This window comes from Chiloscyllium punctatum, unplaced genomic scaffold, assembly GCF_047496795.1.
Source record: "Chiloscyllium punctatum isolate Juve2018m unplaced genomic scaffold, sChiPun1.3 scaffold_202, whole genome shotgun sequence".
In the NCBI taxonomy this organism is placed as follows: Eukaryota; Metazoa; Chordata; class Chondrichthyes; order Orectolobiformes; family Hemiscylliidae; genus Chiloscyllium; species Chiloscyllium punctatum.
The window spans coordinates 1,520-26,511 of NW_027309936.1; the positions used below are offsets into that span (position 1 = coordinate 1,520).

Sequence of the window (24,992 nt, forward strand, 5' to 3'; positions counted from 1 at the left end):
TGGGGTAAGAGAGAGAGGGAGGGGGGTCGAGAGAGAGATGGAGGGTGCGAGTGTCAGAGGGAGGGGGTGAGAGAGAGACGGGGGGAGGGTGCGAGAGAGAGAGAGAGAGAGAGGGAGGGCGAGAAAGAGAGGGGGAGTGAGGCCAGGAGAGAGGACTAATGAGGCGAGAGAAAAGAGGGAGGGGGCAAGAGAGAGAGGGAGGGGGACAGAGAGAAGGAGGGGCTAGAGGGAGGGGGCGAGAGAGTGAGAGAGAGGGAGGGGCCGAGAGAGAGGGAGGGGGCGAGAGAGAGGGAGGGGGCGAGAGAGAGAGAGAGGGAGGGGCCGAGAGAGAGAGGGGTGTGAGAGAGAGAAAGAGAGGGAGGGGGCGAGAGAGAGTGAGAGGGAGGGGGCGAGAGAGATAGAGAGGGAGGGGGCGAGAGAGAGAGAGGGAGGGGGGCGAGAGGGACAGAGTCGGGCCGAGAGACAGAGAAGGGATGGATTGAGAGAGAGAGGGAGTGGGTGAGAGAGAGAAAGTGTGAGGGAGTGAGGGCTAGAGGGAGGGTGAGGGGGCTAGAGAGAGAGGGAGGTGGCAAGAGGGGGGCAGGGGTGGTGAGAAAGAGAGAGGAGGGGTGAGAGAGGGGACAGGAGGAGGCGAGAGAGAGAGAGAGATGGAGGGGGCGAGAGAGAGAGAGATGGAGGTGGAGGGAGAGAGAGAGAGATGGAGGGGGCGAGAGAGAGAGAGAGATGGAGGGGGCGAGAGAGAGCGAGAGAGAGGGAGGGGGCGAGAGAGAGAGAGATGGAGGGGGCGAGAGAGAGAGAGAGAGATGGAGGGGGCGAGAGAGAGAGAGAGAGAGAGAGAGAGAGAGATGGAGGTGGCGAGAGAGAGATCGAGGTGGCGAGAGAGAGATAAATGGAGGGGGCAAGAGAGAGAGAGATGGAGGGGGTGAGAGAGAGAGAGATGGAGGGGGCAAGAGAGAGAGAGATGGAGGCGGCGAGAGAGAGAGAGATGAAGGGGGCGAGAGAGAGAGATGGAGGGGGTGAGAGAGAGAGAGAGAGATGGAGGGGGCGAGAGAGAGAGAGAGATGGAGGGGGCGAGAGAGAGAGAGATGGAGGGGGCGAGAGAGAGAGAGATGGAGGGGGCGAGAGTGAGAGAGAGAGATGGAGGGGGCGAGAGAGAGAGAGATGGAGTGGGCGAGAGAGAGAGAGATGGAGGGGGCGAGAGAGAGAGAGATGGAGGGGGCGAGAGAGGGGGGATGGTGGCGCCAAGAGAGAGGGACTGTGCAAGAGAGAGAGGGAGTGAGGCGAGAGAGAGAGGGACGGTGCGAGAGAGAGAGAGAGAGACAGACAGACTGAGAGAGAGAAAGAGAGAGAGAAAGAGAGAGAGAAAGAGAGAAAGAAAGAGAGAAAGAGAGAAAGAAAGAAAGAGAGAAAGAGAGAAAGAAAGAAAGAGAGAAAGAGAGAAAGAAAGAAAGAAAGAAAGAAAGAAAGAAAGAGAGAGAGAAAGAACGAAAGAAAGGAAGAAAGGAAGAAAGAAAGAAAGAAAGAAAGAAAGAAAGAACGAAAGAAAAAAAGAAAGAAAGAAAGAAAGAAAGAAGAAGAAAGAAAGAAAGAAAGAAAGAAAGAAAGAAAGAAAGAAAGAAAAGAAAGAAAGAGCTAGAGAGAGAGGGAGGGGGGGCGAGAGGGACAGAGTCGGGCCGAGAGACAGAGAAGGGAGGGATTGAGAGAGAGAGGGGGGTGGGTGAGAGAGAGAGAGTGTGAGGGGGTGAGGGGGCTAGAGAGAGGGTGAGGGGGCTAGAGAGAGAGGGAGGTGGCAAGAGAGAGGGGCAGGGGGGCTAGAGTGAGAGGGAGGTGGCAAGAGGGGGGCAGGGGGGGTGAGAGAGAGAGAGGAGGGTCGAGAGAGGGGGCAGGAGGGGGCGAGAGAGAGAGATGGAGGGGGCTAGAGAGAGAGATTGAGGGGTCGAGAGAGAGAGAGAGATGGAGGGGGTGTGAGAGAGAGAGAGAGAGAGAGATGGAGGGGGGGAGAGAGAGAGAGAGATGGAGGGGGTGAGAGAGAGAGATGAAGGGGATGAGAGAGAGAGAGATGGAGTGGGTGAGAGAGAGATGGAGGGGGCGAGAGAGAGAGAGAGAGAGAGAGAGAAAGATGGAGGGGGCGAGAGAGAGAAAGAGAGAAAGATGGAGGGTGCGAGAGAGAGAGAGGGATAGAGGGGGCGAGAGAGAGAGATGGAGGGGGCGAGAGAGAGACAGAGAGATGGAGGGGGTGAGAGAGAGAGAGAGAGAGATGGAGGTGGCGAGAGAGAGAGAGATGGAGGGGGCGAGAGAGAGAGAGAGAGAGAGAGAGATGGAGGGGGCGAGAGAGAGAGAGAGATGGAGGGGACGAGAGAGAGAGAGGGGGAGAGGGAGGGTGCGAGAGAGAGAGAGAGAGAGAGATGGAGGGGGCGAGAGAGAGAGAGAGAAGGAGGGGGCAAGAGAGAGAGATGGAGGGGGCGAGAGAGAGAGAGAGAGAGATGGAGGGGGCGAGAGAGAGAGAGAGATGGAGGGGGCGAGAGAGAGAGAAATGGAGGGGGCAAGAGAGAGAGAGAAAGATGGAGGGGGCGAGAGAGAGAGAGATGGAGGAGGCGAAAGAGAGAGCGAGAGAAAGATGGAGGGGGCGAGAGAGAGAGAGACAGAAAGATGGAGGGAGCGAGAGAGAGAGAGATGGAGGGGGCGGGAGAGAGAGAGAGAGATGGAGGGGGTGAGAGAGAGAGAGATGGAGGTGGCGAGAGAGAGAGATGGAGGGGGCGAGAGAGAGAGAGAGAAAGATGGAGGGGGCGAGAGAGAGAGAGAGAAAGATGGAGGGGGCGAGAGAGAGAGAGAGAGATGGAGGGGGCGAGAGAGAGAGAGATGGAGGGGGCGAGAGAGAGAGAGGGAGAGAGGGAGGGGGCGAGAGAGAGAGAGAGCGATGGAGGGGGCGAGAGAGAGAGAGAGATGGAGGGGCGAGAGAGAGAGAGATGGAGGGGGCGATAGAGAGAGAGATGGAGGGGGCGAGAGAGAGAGAGAGCTGGAGGGCGCGAGAGAGAGAGAATGAAAGATGGAGGGGGCTAGAGAGAGAGAGAGATGGAGGGGGCGAGAGAGAGAGAGAGATGGAGGGGTCGAGAGAGAGAGATGGAGGGGGCGAGAGAGAGAGAGAGAGATGAAGGGGGTGAGAGAGAGAGAGAGATGGAGGGGGTGAGAGAGAGAGAGATGGAGGGGGCGAGAGAGAGAGAGAGATGGAGGAGGCGAAAGAGGGGGGATGGTGGGGGCAAGAGAGAGAGACGGTGCAAGAGAGAGAGGGAGTGAGGCGAGGGAGAGAGGGAGGGTGCGAGAGAGGGAGAGAGATGGAGGGGGCGAGAGAGAGAGATGAAGAGGGCGAGAGAGAGAGAAATGGAGGGGGCGAGAGAGAGAGAGAGATGGAGGTGGCGAGAGAGAAAGAGAGAGATGGAGGAGGTGAGAGAGAGAGATAGAGGGGGTGAGAGAGAGAGAGATGGAGGGGGCGAGAGAGAGAGAGAGAGATGGAGGGGGCGAGAGAGAGAGAGATGGAGGGGGCGAGAGAGAGAGAGAGAGAGGGAGGGGGCGAGAGGGGGAGGGGGAGGGGGCGAGAGATCGAGAAGGAGTGGGCGAGAGAGAGAGAGTGGGTCGGGGCGAGAGAGAGAGGGAGGGTGCGAGGGAGAGAGGGATGGGGCGAGAGAGAGAGGGAGGGGGCGAGAGAGAGGCTGTGAGAGAGGGGGGCGAGAGAGTGAGAGGGAGAGGCGGGCGAGAAAGAGACAGGGAGTGGGCGAGAGAGAGAGGGTGTGGGCAAGAGAGAAAGAGAAAGTGGGAGAGAGACGGAGGAGGCGAGACAGAGTGGGAGGCGGCGAGAGAGAGAGAGGGAGGGGGTGGCAAAAGAGAGAGGGGGTGTTGAGAGAGAGGAGGGCGAGTGAGATGAGGGCGACTGAGGGTGCCAGCGAGAGAGAGCAAGAGACACAGAGAGATGAGCAAAGGGGGCGAGCAAGAGAGAGAGTGGGAGAACGAGGTGGCAAGAGAGAGAGAGAGAGAGAGAGGTGCCAGAGAGACAGAGAGAGGTGGCAAGAGAGAGAGTGAGAGACAGCGAGAGTGCACGTGCGCGCGAGAGAGAGGATTGGTATAGAGAGAGAGAGAGAGAGAGAGAAAAAGGGGCAGGATAGAGAGAGAGGGCTACAAAGAAAGAGAGGGGAGTGTGAGAATGAGAGAGAGAGCGGGAGCGAGAGAGAAGCGATAGCGAGATGGAGAGACGGGACGAGCAAAAGGTAGAGCAATGAGAGAGGAGGCGAGAGACAGAGGGAAGGCCCAGAGAGGCAAAGACAGAGAGGTGAGAGAGGAAGAGAGGATGCAAGAGCAATGAGGCAAGAGCGAATGAGGGAGAGAGGTGGTGAGAGAGAGAGAGAGAGAGAGAGAGAGGTGCCAAAGAAAGAGAGGGGCAAGAGAGAGAGAGGGGCGGGAGAGAGAGGGATAGAGTGGGGAGAGAGAGAAAGGAGTGAGACGGAGAGGGGGAGAGAGAGAGAGAGAGGTGTCAAAGAAAGAGTGGGGCAAGTGAGAGAGAGGGGCGGGAGAGTGAGGGATAGAGTGGGGAGAGAGAAAGGAGTGAGACGGAGAGGGGGAGAGAGAGAGAGACATGGGGGGGACGTGATATAGAGAGAGGGAGAGAGTGACCGAGAGTGAGTGAGACAGGTGGAACGAGCGAGAGAGATTGAGAGAAAGAGGGAGAGAGTTGCACGAAAGAGGGAAAGAGGGGGCAAATATGAGAGAGAGAGAGTGAGAGAGCGAGGGTAAGAGAGAGGGAGAGAGGGTGTGGGAGAGAGGGTGGGGGAGAGAGTGATTGAGAAAGAGCAAGGGAGGGGTTATAGAGGGGCGACAGAGAGAGCGAGAGAGAGTGAAAGGAGCGAGACGGAGAGGTGATAGAGAGAAGGATAGAGAGAGAGCGAGAGAGGTGAGTGATGGTGAAGGGGGAACAAAGAGAGAGAAATAGAGAGAGACAGGGGTGAAAGTGGGTGTAAGAGAGAGAGGGCGACAGTGATGGGTGAGAGAGAAGAGAAAGGGGGTGTGGGGGGGAAGGAGAGCGAGAGAGAGAAGGAATGAGAGAGAGAGAGAGATGGGGAGAGCGAGAGGGCAAGAGAAAGAGGGGGCGAGTGAGAGACAGAGGGATGAGAGACAGAGGGATGAGAGACAGAGGGTGTGAGAGAGGGAGGGATGGAACGGTGGCCCGGGGGGGAGGGCCGGGGGGGCGGAGTGAGAGGGGGTGAATGGGAGGGAAGGGTGGCCCGGGGGGAGCAAGATGGGGGGTGAGGGAGGGTGTGGGGGGGTGCGAGAGGGGGGTGGGGGGCGAGGGGGGAGAGAGGGGTGGGAGAGGGTTTGGGGTTAAGAGGGGTTTGCTGGGGGCGCGCGAGAGGATGGGGAGGGTGTGGGAGGGGAGGAGTGAGTGGGAAAGGGGGGAGAGAGGGAAGGAGAGTGCTGGCTGTGTCATTTCATCAGCTATGAAACACATTAAGACCAGCGAAGGCCCTCATCCTGATGATTTTCTGTTCAGGACTCCAGTCACTAACTTGCTGCCAGGTTCTGATAATAACCAAAAACACAACAGGAATTACACTTGCAGAGAATAAGGGAGCCATGGTTACATCAACATCAGAACACGAGGAGGCTATTTAGCTCCGTGAGCCTATTCCACCATTCACCCAAATCATGGTAATCTTCCTCATCATAACACATCCCTGTCTTTGTCCCATAATCCTTCAGCATTTTCATTCAAAATCTACCAATCTCAGATTTAAAATTTGCAAATGATTTCCAATCAATCGCTGTTTGTGGAACTTTATCAAACTTTATCCATTTCTGTGAAGAAAAGTGTTCCCTGATATCACACCTCAATGATCTGACTCTAACAGTTTATCTGTTTAATCTTTCTTCTTAAATTAAGCCTTGGAATCCAAGTATCACATCAGTAAATCTACACTGCACTTCCACTCAGAGGGATACTCTCGTTAAGCCGTGGTGCCCAGCCCTGACAGCTTGGTCTAACTAGGTTCGGATTTGCTGAAGCATGACTTCTAATCCTTTGGTATCTCGTCTTCTGTCGAGATCAATGTCAACATTCTACCGGCCCCTTGGTCACGTTTCTGAACCTGTTTGTGACATTTTCATGAACGAAACAGCTGGATCAATCCCATCAAGTTTCTTTGGAGTCCACTGTCTCTATTTTCACAATCAAGAAACATCCTATTTTGATCCAACCTCTCACTTGACGACACAAACTCATCTGTCGTTTTTTTTCATTTACTGAATCTATCAATATTACTTTATAATGCTATGCTTCCATCTACCTACACGTGGAATCGCAGTAATCTGCAGAGTGGCCCCAAATTTTGAATGTGGCTTTCCTTTCATTATAAATAGTGAATAATTAGGGCTCCAACATCAATCCGTGCAGGATATCACTAAACATATCCTTCCAATGAGAATATCTCTTATTATCTCCACAAATGTCTCTTGTTCAAATCAAGTTCCTCTGCAAGGTCATCTTTTGCATCTTATTACCTTTAATGGAGAGTAGAAAGGTGTTAATTTAGGGACATTCTTTGCAGTCAAATTTGCCTTGTGTTTATCTGATTGGGGGAGCAATGAATCCCATTAAATTTTAATCTTTGTCTTCATGACATGGTAACTCAATCACAAAGATTAATAATGTTAAATACTTATTCTCCTTCCTGATTGATAAACTCTGGGCACATTGTTACCGAGTGGTACTCGCTTTTTTTTTCAAAAACACAGGCCCCTCCCAACTGTTGGCTCACACCCGTTACACCAGATGGTCCTCGTCCTCTCCATCTGAATCTCATGGCAAGGTACCTCGAACATGGAGAGGAGCAACTATTCCAAGCACTGAGCTCCCAGTAATTGGTACCACCATTCACCCTAATCCATAGGAGAAGCCGATTGGTCCCGCACTATGTCTTCAATAGAATCATCCTGCTGGCTGCGTTTCTTCCGCATATTAAAGTGGTGATGGCTCTCTGATGGCAGAAGGGAATGGACGGATTTCTCTTCAATCTCATCTTTCGTCATTGACTTGTCGAACTCATGGGAGTACTCAGTGGCAAGAGAAGCAGAGTCTGGAGGGACAATAAATGATTGACATTGTTCTTTGTTATTTTCCATTGCTCAGTGAAAGGTTTAGAACTTGAACTTGAAGTTAGGGGCTGAGCTAGAATCTTTGAATTAATTATCTGCTCAAGGAGCAGAGTGGGGCTACAATTATTGATTCAACACAACTTTGATATTGAATCACACATTGTTTAAGTTTCCTTATGCACAACCACAGATCCAAGGGAAACACAAGGAAGTTGGATTGAATAGCTTAAGCGCATGACTGAATAAAGGAATCTTGAAATTAATCAGTGCAGGACATGTGCCTATTTGACCCACATATCCTTTGGGTAGGGAAGGAGTGCTCACGTCGCAAAAGGTTTGATTGATTCAAATCATCTAACTGAAGAGACACATTTCCCTGCTTAAGTCATGACATCAGTGGAAGGACAAAACATCATTTCTGCTTAAAGAATTCACCTTTCTCACCAGGTAATGAAGGCACACTGTCTCTGTGGATCGAGTCGTTGGCCACTGTTTGAACCACCTCCTCAATAGAGCTATTTCCCTTTTGTGTGGTCAGAGGTTCTGCTTTTCTTCAAGAATGGTAAGGGTGAGCTGCCTTGTTTACTGCTGCCACTGCTGCTTCTATAGAAATGTCACAGAACAACACAGATGCATAGTTTCAGGACACAAAAACAGGTTCTCAGTATTTATGATTTACACAGGCCTCCTTCTCAACCTAAACCCATCAACATAGTTTTCTTCGATTTCTTATATTCCAAGCTCCTCCTTGAATTCATCTCTTATTTGCTTCAATTATTCCTGATGAAGTAAGTTCTACATTCAAACCCCTTTTTGGTGAAGACTTTGTCGCCCTCTGCAAATTCCCCATTAGATTTAATAGTGATTACAATTATATCCCCAGATCCAGTGGATTCTGTCATTCGCAAGCAGAAACATCTTTTCCATGTCTACTCGTTCAAACGTAACTGGACCATGTCACTCTTTTTCAATGAGACAACACTGCCCAATCTTACTTGATGAATTCAAACTCAGTTTGGATATAATTCCAGTAACTATTCTTTACCTTCCCCGATCCGAACTGTGTGCAGTGCTCCAAGGGTGATCTGTCCATGGTCCTACACATACCGAACACATTTCCATTCTGTCGCCCCAGAAATAAACCCATGACCTACTTCTCGATCTAACCTCACAAACCGGTGCCATTTGCTGCCAGTGACTCATTCCTATCTCCAGATCCCTCTGCCCTATTTAAGGACAAATTTCCAAAGATGAAGTGGTCTCTTTAGTCTTTTGATCACAGTGTACTACCTCACACATGGGTGGAGGTTAATCTTCCACAGCTTTGACTGCAATATTCCCTTAACCAAATCTTCCCAACAGTAAATCTTCCTAAAAACAAAACTCCAATATATTAATGTACTTAATCTCATCAACTATTTCATATTTGAAAAGCACGAACTGTCCAGCTCAGTTTTGAACCAACATCCTCTGCCACAATTATTAAAATGTCACAAGCTGAACGACAAACACTATTTCCATTCATATTCATTGGAGCCCAAGAATGAGAGGTGGTATCGTTGAGGGTCTATAAAATGGTCAAGGGGTTGATCAAGTAGATGCAGAGAAGCTGATTCAATCTACAATGAGTTGTCGTAAGTTTACAATAAAGGGAAAGTTGGAGGAAATACTTCTCTCAGAGGATGATGAATCTTGGGAATTCACTACCTCAGAACAATGTGGATTCTGGGACATGAAGTAAATTTAAATAAGAGACACACGGATTTTTAATTAGTAATGGGTTGAAGAGTTAAGGAGAGCTGGCAGGAAAGTGGTGTTCAGGCCAAGATGAGATTAACTATGTCTGTATCAAATGGCAGAGCAGGTACAAGGGGCTGGATTAATAATCCTGCTCCTAATTATGATGCTCTAATATTCTTATTTCAAAAGGAAGAAGTAAGAGGAATGGACTAATACAAGGTGTTTAATGGGCATGGTATTGGAAAGACTATGTTGAGAGGCTGTTTGATTTGGTGAGGTGAGGCACAATATCTCTACAGTAGTGTCAGCAGACCAGCTGGGCCCAGCACAGGGAAAAGATGTCTTTTTGGCAACATCTTTCCCCACCTATCCGTTTCTAGCCACTACCTTATTCCCCACTCCCTAGCTTTCAGCCTGAAGCTCCTTCACCAAAAACCTTGCAGCCTCTTTTTTCAAACCCACCATCACCGAATCCCCCACCATCAACATTCTGGGGGCTTTACTATTGACTAGAAATTGAAGTGGACTTTCCATATAACTACGGTAAGTAAACCACCCTCCAAATCTCTTAAGCCTGTCCACCATCTACAAGAATCAACTCAGGAGTGCAATAGGATATTCACAACTTGGCTAGGTTTGGGTGCAGCTCCAAGAACACTCAAGAAGCTTTCTCTGACACCTCGCTTCCCTTCCTGGACCTCTCCATCTCCATTAGTGATGACCGACTTGACACTGACATTTTTTACAAACCCACTGACTCCCATAGCTACCTGGATTACACCTCTTCCCACCCTATCTCTTGCAAAAATGCCATCCCATATTCCCAATTTCTCCGCCTCCGCCATATCTGCTCCCAGGAGGACCAGTTCCACCATTGGACACACCAGATGGCCTCCTTCTTTAGAGACCGCAATTTCCCTTCCCACGTGATTAAAGATGCCCTCCAACGCATCTCGTCCACAGCCCGCACCTCCGCCCTCAGACCCCATCCCTCCAACCGTAACAAGGACAGAACGCCCCTGGTGCTCACCTTCCACCCTACAAACCTTCTCATCAACCAAATCATCCACCGACATTTCCGCCACCTCCAAGAAGACCCCACCACCAGGGATATATTTCCCTCCCCACCCCTTCCCGCCTTCCGCAAAGACCGTTCCCTCCGTGACCACCTGGTCAGGTCCACACCCCCCTACGACCCACCCTCCCATTCTGGCACTTTCCCCTGCCACTGCAGGAACTGTAAAACCTGTGCCCACACCTCCTCCCTCACCTCTATCCAAGGTCCTAAAGGAGCCTTCCACATCCATCAAAGTTTCACCTGCACATCCACCAATATCATTTATTGTATCCGTTGCTCCCGATGTGGTCTCCTCTACATTGGGGAGACTGGGCGCCTCCTAGCAGAGCGCTTTAGGGAACATCTCCGAGACACCCGCACCAATCAACCAAACCGCCCCGTGGCCCAACATTTCAACTCCCCCTCCCACTCTGCCGAGGACATGGAGGTCCTGGGCCTCCTTCACCACCGCTCCCTCACCACCAGACGCCTGGAGGAAGAATGCCTCATCTTCCGCCTCGGAACACTTCAACCCCAGGGCATCAATGTGGACTTCAACAGCTTCCTCATTTCCCCTTCCCCCACTTCATCCTAGTTTCAAATTTCCAGCTCAGTTACTGTCTCCTTGACTTGTCCGACCTGCCTATCTTGTTTTCCACCCATCCACTCCACCCTCTCCTCCTTGACCTATCACCTTCATCTCCTCCCCCACTCACCCATTGTACTCTATGCTACTCTCTCCCCACCCCCACCCTCCTCTAGCTTATCTCTCCAAGCTTCAGGCTCACTGCTTTTATTCCTGATGAAGGGCTTTTGCCCGAAACGTCGATTTCGCTGCTCGTTGGATGCTGCCTGAACTGCTGTGCTCTTCCAGCACCACTAATCCAGTATTTGGTTTTCAGCATCTGCAGTCATTGTTTTTACCTCGTGTCAGGGAAAAGCAGACTGCTTGACTGGCACCACATTCACTCCCTCCTCCACTGATGCCCAGAGCAGCACTATGTACTATCTACAAGATACATTACATCAATTCATAACACTTCAATAGCATCTTCCAAACCTATGACCAATACCAAATAAAAGGAAAAGGGAAGCAGTTTCATGGGAACATCACCTCCTGTAGGTTCCCTTCCAAGCCACTACCATCTGGAGTTGAAAATCTTTCAGCAGTCCTGAAGTGTCATTGAGCCAAAGTTCTGGAATTCCCTCCCAACAGCATTACCAATAGGCCTACCACCCACACGGACTGCAGTGATTCAAAAAGGCAGCTCACAACCACCTTCTCAAGGGCATTAGAATGAGGGAATAAATGTTCGCACAGCCAGTGACACCCATATTCCATAAATTCATTAATTCCTTCATGCCTCCTCCTTCCTTCCACAACACCCCCACCCATCGACAGCTGCGCTGCACAAACACAAATCCTTGAGCAGCATGTGGTAACCCACAAGGAGGCCCAAGCTACATTCAAGCCGTGCTCAGACAGGGGTGGTCCTGAACGAACAATCATCCCCAGTAATTCACACACCAAAGTCAACAGTGAAACTATCAGTTGTCAATGTTTTCACAAAGAGATTGGTTGGGACACGGGATGAACGGCCAGTGGAAGTGGTAGATGCAAGTACAGTTACAACATTTAAAAGACATTTGCAGAGGCACATGAATAGGAAAGGTTGAGGAATATGAGCCAAATGCTGGCAAACTGCACTGGCATAGTTTGGGAAATTTGGTTGACATGGATGAGTTGGACGGAAGGGTTCATTTCCATGTTGGTGACTATGATTCTATTCTTTTCAGCCACAGTGGCATTTTGCAATTGTCCTAAACTATGGTGTAATTGAACAAGTTAATGGAGGCTTTTGACATCAGGGCCACAGTCCTCTGTAGGCAAGGTGTTGAGTAGTAGTTGCAATTTAGTGGACATTTAATAAACAACATAATGAAGAAGTATAGAAGGAAATTACTACAGATGTTGGAATCTGTACTGAAAACAGCAAATGCTGGAGCTGACAGCAGGTCAGAAAGCATCCATGGAGACCAAGCAAGTTAACGATGTGTCTCGATGACTCGATCAGAGATCTGAAGAAGTGTCATCTGGACTCAAAGTGTCAGCTTGGTCTCTCCATCGATTTTTTTTTAAAACAAGTTCATGGGATGAGAGTGTCATTGGCTCAGCAGCATTCAAAATTCATCCCTAATTGCCTAATGGGCAGTTAAAAGTCAAGCTCATTGCTGTGTGTCTGGAGTCACATGTAGGACAAACTAGGTAAGGATGGTAGCTTCTTACTTCAATCACGTTAGTGAACCAGATGGGTTTTCCTTAACCCCACAAAGGATTCATGGTCATGAGATTCTTAATTCCAGATATTCACTGAATTCAAATTCCACCATTTCCTGTGGCACAATTCGAACCTGGTTCTCCAGAATGCAACCTGGATCCTTTTATTCCTTATGAAGGGCTTTTGCCCGAAACGTCGATTTCGAAGCTACTTGGATGCTGCCTGAACTGCTGTGCTCTTCCAGCATCACTAATCCAAAGTGTTTGGATAAACAGTCGAGCAGTAATACCACTCAGCCATCAGCTCCCTCCTGTGATCTTCAGTATTTGTTGTTTTCAGTTCTCAAGAAATATGTTATGCATTAATTTTGAACTCTGTAAAAGCATCCACAGTGAACACAAAAAGCCCACCTCCAGTCATGATGTTTGAGTCTGGATGACTCAGTCAGACTGGCTAATGAGGTGGAGTTACGCATTTTAATATCTGGCAGTTTCTCCGCGGTTTCGGCTGGCGTTGGGCTGCTCTCATTCCTTCTGCGATGAAACAAACAAAGAAATGACAGGCTATACTCCCCACTAAGTCTCTAAATTCAATTGTACCGCAACCAATGTAATTTATTTTAAATCAAAAATGTTTCAGTGAAAGAAATTTCAGCAAGCTCACCACCTCCTGTCTCAGTTTAATGGGAAATGGGATCAATTCTGTAACGCCTACTGTCCCAGTGGAAAAGGCCACTGGTTTAAGCCCTTGAACAGGCTATCAGCTGATCTGAGTTTTCGATCTTATTCTTTGACAGATTGCAACATGTTTTGCAAAAGGGGGCATGCAGACAGGACAAACTTCAATTATATTCAACACAAGAAAAGGAAATTCCATTTAAATGAGGCAGATTAATTGAGATCAGGCCTCAGGTGAGGATACAAACAGTCAAGTTTGGAACTTCCAGAGACCATCAAGATTGTCCATTCAATTACTGAAGTTTGTCTCATATTGCTTTCCCAATCAACCTATTTCAATGCATTATGACACCTCTGGAGCAGGTGGGAGAGTTTCAGGCCTTCTGGCTCAAAGTTGAAGACACTACCACAGCATCACAAGAGCACTGTGTTTTAGGCTGAGTAACTGGTGGGTTAATTTGCCCAATTATCTTACTAATCCGGAAGATACTGTTACCATCCTAATGCTGGGAAATAAGCAAGGTATTAATGGGAGCAAAGATGTTACAACAGTCTCTCTGACAAGGGACAAAATATCTTCCATCTGTTGTTTTGTTCATCCTTCGATAGTTGGAAATTTTTAAACTTTCTGGTCTACCATCATCTTTGCAGTTTTGTACATCTTTTCTTTCAATTTGATGTCCCTCATAATTCCCTCAGCTATGCACCGCTGTTCATCGTGCATTTCTTTTACAAGTTAATATATATTGTTGAGAATTATAAAATAACTGAATATATTCTTCTGCTTTAACATTCTAACTAGAGTCCCATTCCAGTTTAGGGAATTACTACCTTATCCCCTTGTCACTGCCTTTAAGTTTAGATACTCGTTGAAGAACCAAATTCCTCACCCTAAAGCTCGATTCTATCATGCTGCATTGCATCTTACCAAAAGGGTCTTTTACTTTGAGCTCATTATTCAATCATATTATCAGGTCTAAAATAGCTGTTCCATGATTGGTTCCAAAGCATCTGTTCTGTAAAATTGCACAGAGCAGTCGACCTCAAATTGCTTCAGAAGATAACATAAGCTGAGTGCACAATACTATTTTAACTAACAGAGAACACTCTGAATACCAGGATTCTGTTAGATCCCCAAAATTACTCAGAGCATGGAATCCCTATGTTGTGGAAACAGGCCCTTCAGCCCAACAAATCTACACCAACCCTCCAAAGAGTATCCCAACCGAACCTATTCCTCAATGTCTACCCCTGATTAATGCACCAAAACTGTGCATCGCTGGACAATTCACCTAACCTGCAGTTCTTCGGATTGTGGGTTTGCAGCTCTGGTTCACAGTTGCTTCATGAAGTCTGAATGTTGTTGCCTCTATTAGTCCAACAGCACTGTCACTAACACAGGAGCTGTTCCCCCAGATCGGTTTGTGGCAGTCAGAGATCCTGCTACAACCTGCACACATGCCAACCTAGCCATCTCGATCAGAAAGAATTAGTACAGCACAGATTAGAAGGCAACTTGGAGCACATTGTGCTTTTGAAATCAGAGGCCCCTATTCAACCCATCACAACTGTGCCACCTTTTTAAAATAGGTATTTAGCTAGATCCCTGCTCTCACAGTAATGCAAATAATTTCTTTTTGCAAGTATTCAAATTAATTTTGGAAATTAAAGTGAATCAGCTGCCACCTCCTTTGCAGATGATCTCAGATCTTCTTTGAAACAGCAAAACCCAATGAGAACATTCAGGCATCCAATGTTTAAAAAAATCACATCCTCAGTCACTGTAATATGATGAGTTTTGTTTTACATAATTCTTAGCAAAAGTTAATTTGAAGCAAAAAGGAGAACTCGAAGAGAAAGGTGAACCGCCCGTGGGTAACAAAGGCAGTCAAGAGCAGTACCCACAAGGAAAAGAATGACATAGCCGCGGATGACTAAAAAGGGAGAAAATTGATCATGCAATTAAATTGACAAGAAACAAAAATGAATGGCAAGAGTTGTACAGGTATATAAAAATTGATTATCTAAAGTCAGCATCGAACCCTTGGAGGTTCTGACTGTGGAATTGATAATGTGTACAGGGAATCAGCAGATAATTTAAACCTATATTTTACATTGATCTTCAGGAAGGAGGATACCGTTATCATCCTAAAGGTAGCAAATAAGCAAGTTAATCATGGGTAGAAAAATGTTATAACAGTCTTTGTTACAAGGGACAAAGTATTGACCAACTAATAGGACTAATGGCAGACAGGACCTAATGGCCTGGATCAAACACTTTTAGGGCAACTGACTGCAGAGATATTCAAGGCATCGATTGGAATATTCCAGAATCAGGGGATACAGGAAGCATCCAGTGAATTGATGCACCTGTTCAAGAAGGGAAGGGAGACAGAAATCAGGAAACTATAGACTAGTTAGTTTAATATCTGCTTTTGTAATACGGCAGAGTCGAATATTAAAGTAATAAATAGAAGGACATTTAGAAAAGCTTATCATTTAACATGGTAGTCTGGGTTTTGTGAAAGAGACACTATGAAAAATTTGCGACAGTTCATTAAGGAGATAACAAGCAGGGCTGATAAAGGGCAATCCAATGATGTTCTGTGTTTGGATTTTAGAAATGCAAATGATAAGGTGCTTCAGCAAAGTTAATTGCATAATACAGGAGCTCACTGTGTCAGGGGTGACGTATTTGCATAGAGTGAGGATTGGTTTACCACACCGGCTGTTGCCGAGACCTCACTTGGAGTACTGTATACAATGTTAGCTCCCATATTTAATAAGGGATAAACCAGTATTGGAGACCATTCAAAAAAAGATTCAGCAAGCTGCTTTGAGAACGAAAAGGTTGACCTATCAAAAATAGCTAAACAGGTTAGGTCATTATTCAATAGAATCTCGACAAACAGATTACTTACAGTGTGTAAACAGGCCCTTGGCCTAACAAGTCCACACCGATCCGCCGAAGCACAACCCAACCAGACCCATTTCCCTACATTTACCCCTTCACCAAACACTACAGGCAATTTAGCATTGCCAATTCACCGAACCTGCACTTTTTTTTGGATTGTGGGAGGATACCAGAGCACCCGGAGGAAACCCACGCAGACAACGTGCAAACTCCACACAGAGAGTAACCTGAGGCAGGAATTAAACCCAGGTCTCTAGCACTGTGAGACATCAGTGCTAACCACTGTGCCACCCACATAATATAAGGGGTGATCTTATGGAAACAAGATTCTGAGGAGCTTGACAGGGTAGATGTTGACTCGATCTTCTAGCACCAATGAAGTCTCAAACCAGGGGACATTACATAAGGGAACATTCATTTTGTAAAAAATGTAAAGAATTATTTTCTCGCAGTGAATGGCTAGAATTTTCTAGCCCAAACAATTGTGAAAGTAAAATGTGGTAGGGGAATGGATCTGGTTGGGTTACTCTTCAGAGGGTCAGTGTGGCGTGTTGGGCCGAAGGGCCTGTTTCCACGCAGTAGGGAATTTATGATTCTATCTCAAATTATCCTAAAAGAGGGCAGATAGATTTTTGAAATATTGAGCAGTTGAGGGCTATGCGGATCAAGCATAAAAGAGGTATTGAGGTCTGGGTTGGCCCAGCCATGATCTGACAGAATGGGGGGAACAAGCTGAAGGGAATGAATGCCCTACTCCTGCTCCGATTCCTTGAGGCTCCATTTCATGCTTTTTCTATCTCCAAAGAAGAGTTTGATACAATGTGCTGAACATCTCAGATGTTGTGAAAATGGGATGTTTATGTACGGGATCATTTGGCATTGTTTCATCAATCACAGCTATACAGTCATGAGTAGGAAGGCAATTCCCTCCATGAATCAAGGAAATCTACTGCAGAGCTCACACAAAGGGATCCTTCCTCTCAGTAAACTCTTCCATCATATGACCCAACATATCAGCAAAAGCAGGATGCACTGCGCATGCTCTAGCCAACAAAGGGACCCCGGTGATTGATGTCAGCTCCGGACCAATGAAAGGACTGTGGGCGGATCTGGAGGACCCGGCGGAAGGTTGGTCCTCCAACCAATCAAAGTGAACTAGGGGCAGAACTAGATAAACCACGTGATCACTCGCGCGCGGAGGAGAGTCGCTGTAATGGATGCTCAGGAAGTTATGGAGCGAAAGGATACGGTAAGGAAAGAAATAAATAAACAGAGAGAAACGGGAGAGGTTTTACAAACATGTTGTGCACGTCGGAAAACACAAATTTGAACGTCCCAGTCCCGTGTTTGGAGTAAACGGGGAATTGCCTCAGTGTGGCTGCAGGCCTGAGTGAGCGCCGCCATCTTTATTCGGGGCAACGATTCACTGGACACGTGCGTGTCCGCCATCTTTGTAGGGGGCAAGGTGCAGCCAGGCGCATGTGCAGCCTTTCTCTGGTCCAGTTATTGGGTAGAATTTACACAAATCACATTCAAACTCAGAGAAATGGATTTTTATTTCTGGATTTGTTTTGTCATTCATTTAGATGACTTGCTGTCGTAACTGAGTTTGCAGGTCATTCAAAATTGGAGGTATTGTGCACAATGAAGAAGGTTAATGTGAGATATCGATCAGATACGGATTAATTTAGATAAATGTGAGGTGCTGCATTTTGGAAAATCAAGTCAGGGCAGGACTTATACACTAGGGGAAAGTGAAGACTGCAGATGCTGGAGATCAGAGCTGAAAGATGTGTTGCTGGAAAATCACAGCAGGTCAAGCAACATCAAGGGCTCATGTCCGAAACGTCGATTCTCCTGATCTTTGGATGCTGCCTGACCTGCTGTGCTTTTCCAGCAACACGTTTTTCAGCCCAGGACTTATACACTGAATGGCAAGGCCCCGGAGACGCTTGCAGAACAAAGAGACCTTGGACTGCGGGTTCATAGTCCTTGCAAGTCAATTTGCAGGTAGATAGGATGATGAAGAAGGTGTTCAGTGTATTTTCCTTTATTGGTTAGAGCATTGAGTATAGGATGTGGGAAGTCATGTTGCTGTACAGGACATTCGTTATGTTACTTTTGGAATAGTGTGTGCAATTCCGGCCTGCCTCCCTTCAGAAGGGTGATGTGAAACTTGAAAGGTTTCATAAAAGACTTGCAAGGATGTTGTGAGGTTTGGAGGATTTGAGCGACAGGATGAGGCATAAAAGGCTGGGGCTGTTTTCTCTGGAGTGCCATAGACTGAGCAGTGATGTTATGGAAGTTTATACAATCATGAGGAGCATGAACAGGGTTAATGAACAAGGTGTTTTCCCTTGAGCAGTGGTGTCCAAAAGTAGAGGACATTGCTTTAGGGTGAACGGGGCAAAAATTCAAAGGGGCCTAAAAGGCAACTCTTTCATGCAGTGGGTGGAATGAGCTGCCAGAGAAAGTGGTGGAGGCTAGTACAATTAAAACATGTTAAAGGCATCTAAATAGACGCATGATCTGATTAGGAAGCGTTTACAGGAATATGGGCCAAGTGTTGGCAAATGGGAATAGATTAGGTTCGGATACCGGGTTGGCATGGATGAGTTAAACCGAAGGGTATGTGTCAGTGCTATACATCTCTATGACTGTGGGATCATAACAGTTTATACAGCTTTGCTTCATCTCTGGGCTCCCTTATGAGCACTTTGTCAATATCTAGCTTACTCAGTATTGAACAATGGGTGTATTTTTGGTCTGTTTAGTATTTTACGATTACTTTTACAGACATTTTTGTCAGTTAATTTTTCTCTGCTGCCCAGCCCCTGACCATGTGCTGGTTATTAATTTTTTTTTCTGGAAAATATTTGACAGTCAAGAATTCTTTTTTCCAATAAGCAAGTGTATGTTCCTTCCATTTCTGACTATCAAATTCTGCACCATTTTCATTCCCTGTAATCCATTTTGCACTCCCTGAAACATCAACTGTGTTTCTCCTTCCACAGATACCAGTGATTAATGTCAAAGCCCTGTTGTCTGTGGAGAGGGTGATGTTTGACTTTCTTGTACAGCTGCAGTTTGTGTGGTGAAGGTGCTCCCACAATGTGATTAGGTAAGAGACATTACAGAGTATTCTTTACAGCAACAGTGATGATTTGAAGGTAATGTCCAAATCAAGAACAGTTTGTAGTTTTATTATCCTGCTTATAATTTCACAAAAATATTATTGGGAACTTTAGACACAAGGTCAGAGACTGATGATATTAGGTCAGGTGACCAAAAGTATTGCCAAATAAGCAGGATTTGAGGAATGTCTTAAAGGGGGAAAGCAGACCTGTGAGGTTTTGGCTGCGAATTTAAAAAAATGTTGCTTTGGCAACTGTAAAAGCAGCCAGACAGGTGAAGTAATGAATTAACAGATCATTGGGAGTCTCGAACAGAATGGGTTGTCGAGTTCTTCAAGGATGTGTGATGCGGTGAGCTAGGGATGATCACAATCAGGAATTAAATCAAGGGTGAGAATTTTAAATTGAGGGATGTGGGCCGGATGCTGGCAGGTGAGACTAGATTGGGTTGGGATATCTGGTCGGCATGGACGGGTTGGATTGAAGGGTCTGTTTCCATGCTGTACATCTCAGTGGCTTTATGTTGTTGATTATGAATAGGAGCCTTTTGATGGATCAACAAGTTTTGGTACGAGGGAGCACTTGGGCAGCAGAGATTTAGTTTTTCTGAAGATTACAGGGAGGTTGAATGTGGGAAGCTAGCCAGGAGTATGTTTGGATACTGAAGTCTGGAGATGAGAGGATATGAGCTGAGACAAGGGTAGAATCGGCTAGAAATAGTGATCTTGTAGTGGGACTGGGCTGTCACCCTCACTTCGCCTCTGGGATTCAGTTAGTTGTCAGGTTGTTAATCAGGGCCGTAACACAATCGGGAGCTGGGTGGCCCTGGTGGAGCCTAAACTGAGTGTCACTCAGCTGACTGTTGCAGAGCAGCAGCTGCTTGGTAGCCCTGTTGATGACATCTTCCATCACTTTACTGCTGATCGAGTGTGGACTGATAGAGGGAAATTGGCTGGGTTGGATTGCCCTGTGTTTTTGTGTTGAACATCTCTGGGCAATGTTCTACATTGTCGGTAGATGCCAGTGCTGGAGTGGTACTTGGATTGGTGGGTGGCAAGTTCTGGAACTCAAACCATCAGTATTATTGCCAGAATATTGGTAGGGCCCGTAGCCTTTGCACTACTTAACCACTTCTTGATGTTATTCAAACTGAATCAAACTGGCTTAAAACTCACATCTGTAATGTTAGAAACCACTGGTTAAGATGGATCATCCCACTTTGCACTTCTGGCTGAAGATTGCTGCAAATGCTGTTGTCTTGTCTGGTGCGTGGGTGTGTGAGACCCCTCCATCGGTAAGGGTGGGGATATCTGTGATGTTTCCTCCAGTGCGTTGTTTAATTGTCCATCACCGTTCACAACTGGGTGTGGCAGAGCTGCAGAGCTCCGATCTGATCCATTGGTTGTGGGATCGTTTAGCTCTGTTGCTTGCTGCTGATGCTGTTTGACATGAAATAGCTTCAGGAAATGGTTTAAGTTGACTCCAAAGAGAATAAACAAAAATATATCACAGACAAAAAATGAACTAGACCAGAGAATAGGACCCCTTACAGATTAACGAGGCTGTCTATGGAACCACCGGGGGGTGGGAAAGATATGCGAATATTTCACGTCATTTTTACTGAAGAAAGATGTGGAAGCTCGAGAATTTGGAGAAATAAACAGAGAGAACATGAAAGTATCCATGTTATAGTGGAGGTGTTACTGGATGTCTTGAATCGCATCAAGGTGGATAAATCCCTGGGACCTGATCAGATGTATCCCGGAACGTTCTGGAAATCTAGGGAAGTGATTTCTGGGCCTCTCCTGAGGTATTTGTATCATTGATAGCGACAGGTGAGATGTCATTATTTTTAAAAGATGATAAGGAGAGGCCATGGAACAAGAGAAAAGTGAGCCTGAAGTCAGTGGCAGGCAAGTTGTTGGAAAGGATTCTGAGGGACAGGATATCCATGTGTTTGGAAAAGTAAGGAATAATCATTGACTGTTCTCAATGTGGCTTTGTACGTGCACAATAGTGTCTCACTAACTTGACTGAATGTTTTGAAGTGACAAAGAAAATTGATTAAGCCAGGCGGTGAACGTTGTTTATATGGACATTCAACAAGGTTCCACAAAGCAGACTGGTTAGCAGGGTTAGATAACATGGAATGAAGGGAGAACAAGCCATTTGGGTACAAAACTGGCTTGATGGTCGGAGACAGAGGGTGATGATGGAGGTTTGCTTTGTGGACTGGAGGACTGTGAGCAGCAGTGTGCTACAAGGATCAATTATTGGGTCCTTAAATAAATGACTTGGGTGTGAATATATGAGGTATGGTTAGTAGATTTACACAAGACACCAAAAATGGAGGTGTAGTGGACAGCGAAGAAGGTTAGTTCAGAATACAACAGGATCTTGATCAGATGGGCCAGTGGAGCAAGGAATAGCAGATAGAGTTAAATTTAGATAAATGTTAGCTGTTGGATTTTGGAAAGGCAAATCAGGGCAGGACCTATACACTTACTGGTAAGGTCCTGGGAAGTTTTGCTGAACAAAGAGACCATGAAGTGCAGGTTCATAGTTCCTTGAAAGTAGAGTCACAGGTAGGCAAGGGAGTGAATGCAGCGTTTGTTATGCTCTCCGTCATGTTGTGGCTGTACAGGACATTGATTAAGGCTCTTCTGGAATTCTGTTTTCAGTTCCAATCTCCCTGTTCCAGGAATGATGTTGTGAAGCTTGAAACCTTTCAGAAAATGTTTGCAAGGACTTTGCCAGAGTTGGACAGTTTAAGGGCAGTGCATGTTTGGAGTGAGCTGCCAAGGGAAGGGGTGGAGGAGAGTACAATTACAACATTTAAAAGACATTGATTAAGCCACTTCTCGAATTCTGTTTTCAGTTTGAATTTCCCTGTTCTGGGAAGGATGTTGTGAAATGTGAAAAGGTTCGGACAGGATTTACAAAAACGTTGCCAGGTTTGGAGGATTTGGGCTACAGGGAGAGGCTGAATAGGCTGGGGTTAATTTCCCTAGAGAGTCCAAGACTGAGAGGTGATTTCATGGAGATTTATAAAATCACGAGGGGCATGGATAAGGTGAGCAGCCGGGGTTCTTTTTCCTGAGGTTAGGTGGGTCCAAAACTAGAGCACATGGTTGAGAGGGCAACGATTTAAAAGGAATCTAAGGTGCAACGTTTTCAAGCTGAGTGTGGTGTGTGTATGGAATGAGCTGCCAGATGCAGTAGTGGAGGCTGATAAAATCACAACATTTAAAAGGCATCCGATTGGGTACGTGAACAGTAAGGGTTTTGATGGATACAGGCTGGCAAATGGGACTTCGTTGGCATGGACGAATTGGACCGAAGTTCTGTTTCTGTGCTGCACATATCTATGGTGTTAATAAACTAAGATGCGTTCCTCTTTTGTGGAGAGCAAGCTGCAGCACAGATAATTATCCTTGGTGCTGAGAAGCTGAAGCAGTGATTTCAACCTGGTGCAGATTTGGTTCCAAGGTCTTGAATTTGCGGAGAGAGAGGAATTGATAACACTGTCACAACTTTTAGTAACTACTTTCAAGTAATTGGCAAATAATATAAGGTGAAAATGTGAACATTATTGTACTCAGTAAGCTCTGAGCATCTGGAACATTCTGAACGACACAGATTCAGCAGGTATTCTGAAAGAGACTTGGAATTTCAATTTTTAAGGAAATATTTGGGGGGCTGTGGGCAAATAGGAGGGGAATTGGGACAGATTTGCAGCATCTCCAGAGGGAGAGAGTACAGCCCCAATGGGCTGAATAGCCCCCAGGCCCTGTGCTCTGTGATACTGCCCCATTCACTGTGAATGGTGAAGCTCATCCCAGGGCAGAGAGAGGGATTAGCCCTCCACTCTCATCACAATGGGGCCCAGCTGATTGACGGCAGCTCCAGACCAATGGGAGGAGAGTCTGTGTGGTCCTGCAGCCAATGGGAGTGAATGAGGGGTGTGGCCAGCAAGATGACACAGGTCCATGAGCTGTGCAGGTGCCGTGTCACTGGTTGGGGTTGGGAGAGACAGCAGAGACTGGGACAGAGGCTGTTGGACCTGAATTACAAACTCCCGGGAAATTAGAACCAAAAAACTGTGGAAGATGTAAATCAGAAACAACAACCAGGAGGTTCTGGAAAAGCTCAGCAGGTCTGGCAGTATCTGTGATGAGAAATGGGCGGCACGGTGGCACAGTGGTTAGCACTGCTAAATTCCCGCCTCAGGCGACTGACTGTGTGGAGTTTGCACGTTCTCCCCGTGTCTGCGCGGGTTTCCTCCGGGTGCTCCGGTTTCCTCCCACACTCCAAAGATGTGCAGGTCAGGTGAATTGGCCATGCTAAATTGTCCGTAGTGTTAGGTAAGGGGTAGATGTAGATGTAGGGGTATGGGTGGGTTACGCTTCGGCGGGGTGGTGTGGACTTGTTGGGCCGAAGGGCCTGTTTCCACACTGTAAGTAATCTAATCTAAATCAGAGTTAAAGTTTCAGATCCAGTGTCCCTTCCACAGAACTGATACTGAAAGAAAAAATGTTGGTTTATATGCAGCAGGTAGGGTTTAGGGGAGGATGTAAGGAGTAAAGGATAGGTGGGAATAGAGCGAGAAGAAGGGTTGGATAAAGGAGTGGATAACGATCTAGCTGGGGGAGGGCGACTAGCTGTTAGTGGAAACTGTTAGTGGCTAACCATAGGTAGTGTGTAATGGCAGGCTGTGAGAACAGTGCCTGGTGTGTGGGGTAGGGGGGCTAGGACATGGGGTTGCTAAAGTATCGTTAGCCACTAACCGTCTCCGTTGTAAGCTGTTCTCCTCAGACATCACTCCATGATTGGAGCTGCAGAGGACACAGCTGCAGATGGGCGGCACAGTGGTTAGCACTGCTGCCTCACAGCGCCAGAGACCCGGGTTCTATTCCCGCCTCAGGCAACTGTGTGGAGTTTGCACATTCTCCCAGTGTCTGCGTGGGTTTCCTCCGGGTGCTCCGGTTTCCTCCCACAGTCCAAAAATGTACAGGTTAGGTGAATTGGCCATGTGCATGGCCATGTGCATTGCCCATCGTGTTAGATGTAGGGGAATGGGTCTGGGTGGGTTGCTCTTTAGATGGTTTGTCTGATCTAAACACCTCTTCAATATCCTTCCCAACCCCCTCTGTACTCCTCAAAGATGTATCTTAAAGTTGTTCTCTTTAATCAATGTTTCCAGCATTCGTGAAGCACTTTAGGAGAATTGTCAGTGTGAAAGACTCCAGACAATGCAGGTCGTTGTTGTTAATGTCCGACATTAGGAGAAACAGGAATGAACACTCTCTCTTATACCTGATGAACAGCAGCAAAAGCAGGAAGCACTGAGCATGCTCCCGCCCACAAAGGGCCTCTGGTGATTGATCTCAGTGCAGGACCAATAACAGGATGGGGACGGGGCTGGAAGACAAGGTAGTGCCGGTTGGTCTGAGTGAATGAGGGGCGTGGCTACACTCACCCACGTGATAAGCTTCTGGATTAGTAGTGCTGAAAGAGCACAGCAGTTCAGGTAGCATCCAAGGAGCAGCGAAATCGACGTTTCGGGCAAAAGCCCTTCATCAGGAATAAAGTGATACCACGTGATAAGCTTCACTGGCAGCACTGTGATGTTGTGACCAAGCCATTGGAAATGTGTGAAGGTGCAGGGCATGGTTAAGGAAAGACATATTGACCAGGGAGGGAAGGAAATTTTAATGGAACGGGCTGAGACGTTTTATAGATCTTAGTGCACATCGGAAAACACAAATTTGAAAATCCCAGGCCCGTGTTTGTGGCAAACGGGAAAATGCTTCAAATGGTGAAAGGCATGAATGATCGCGCCATCTTTATTGGGAGCAGTGATCCACGGGACACGTGTGTGGCTGCCAACTTTGAGAGGGGCAAGCTGTAGGGGGACGCATGCACAGCCTTCCTTGGCAGGGAGTGATAGGGCAGGATTTACACAGTGTCAGAGTCAGGATGTTTTCAATGTCAAAGAGTGTGATGCTAGAAAAGCACAGCAGGTCAGGCAGCAGCCGATTGGGGGGGAAGGAA

The 24,992-nt window shown here is 47.2% G+C and overlaps 1 long non-coding RNA gene across 6 annotated transcripts in view; it reads left to right on the plus strand.

Annotated features, from left to right (window-relative positions):
• Nucleotides 1-16,991: 16,991 nt before the first annotated feature.
• LOC140471914 (uncharacterized) overlaps nucleotides 16,992-24,992 on the plus strand; it is a 32,303-nt gene continuing 24,302 nt past the window's right edge. For all 6 annotated transcript variants that reach the window (XR_011957269.1, XR_011957268.1, XR_011957272.1 and 3 more), the window contains exons 1-2: nucleotides 16,992-17,053; nucleotides 18,819-18,925. This is a non-coding gene — a long non-coding RNA (uncharacterized lncRNA). The remainder of the gene's footprint in view (nucleotides 17,054-18,818; nucleotides 18,926-24,992) is intronic.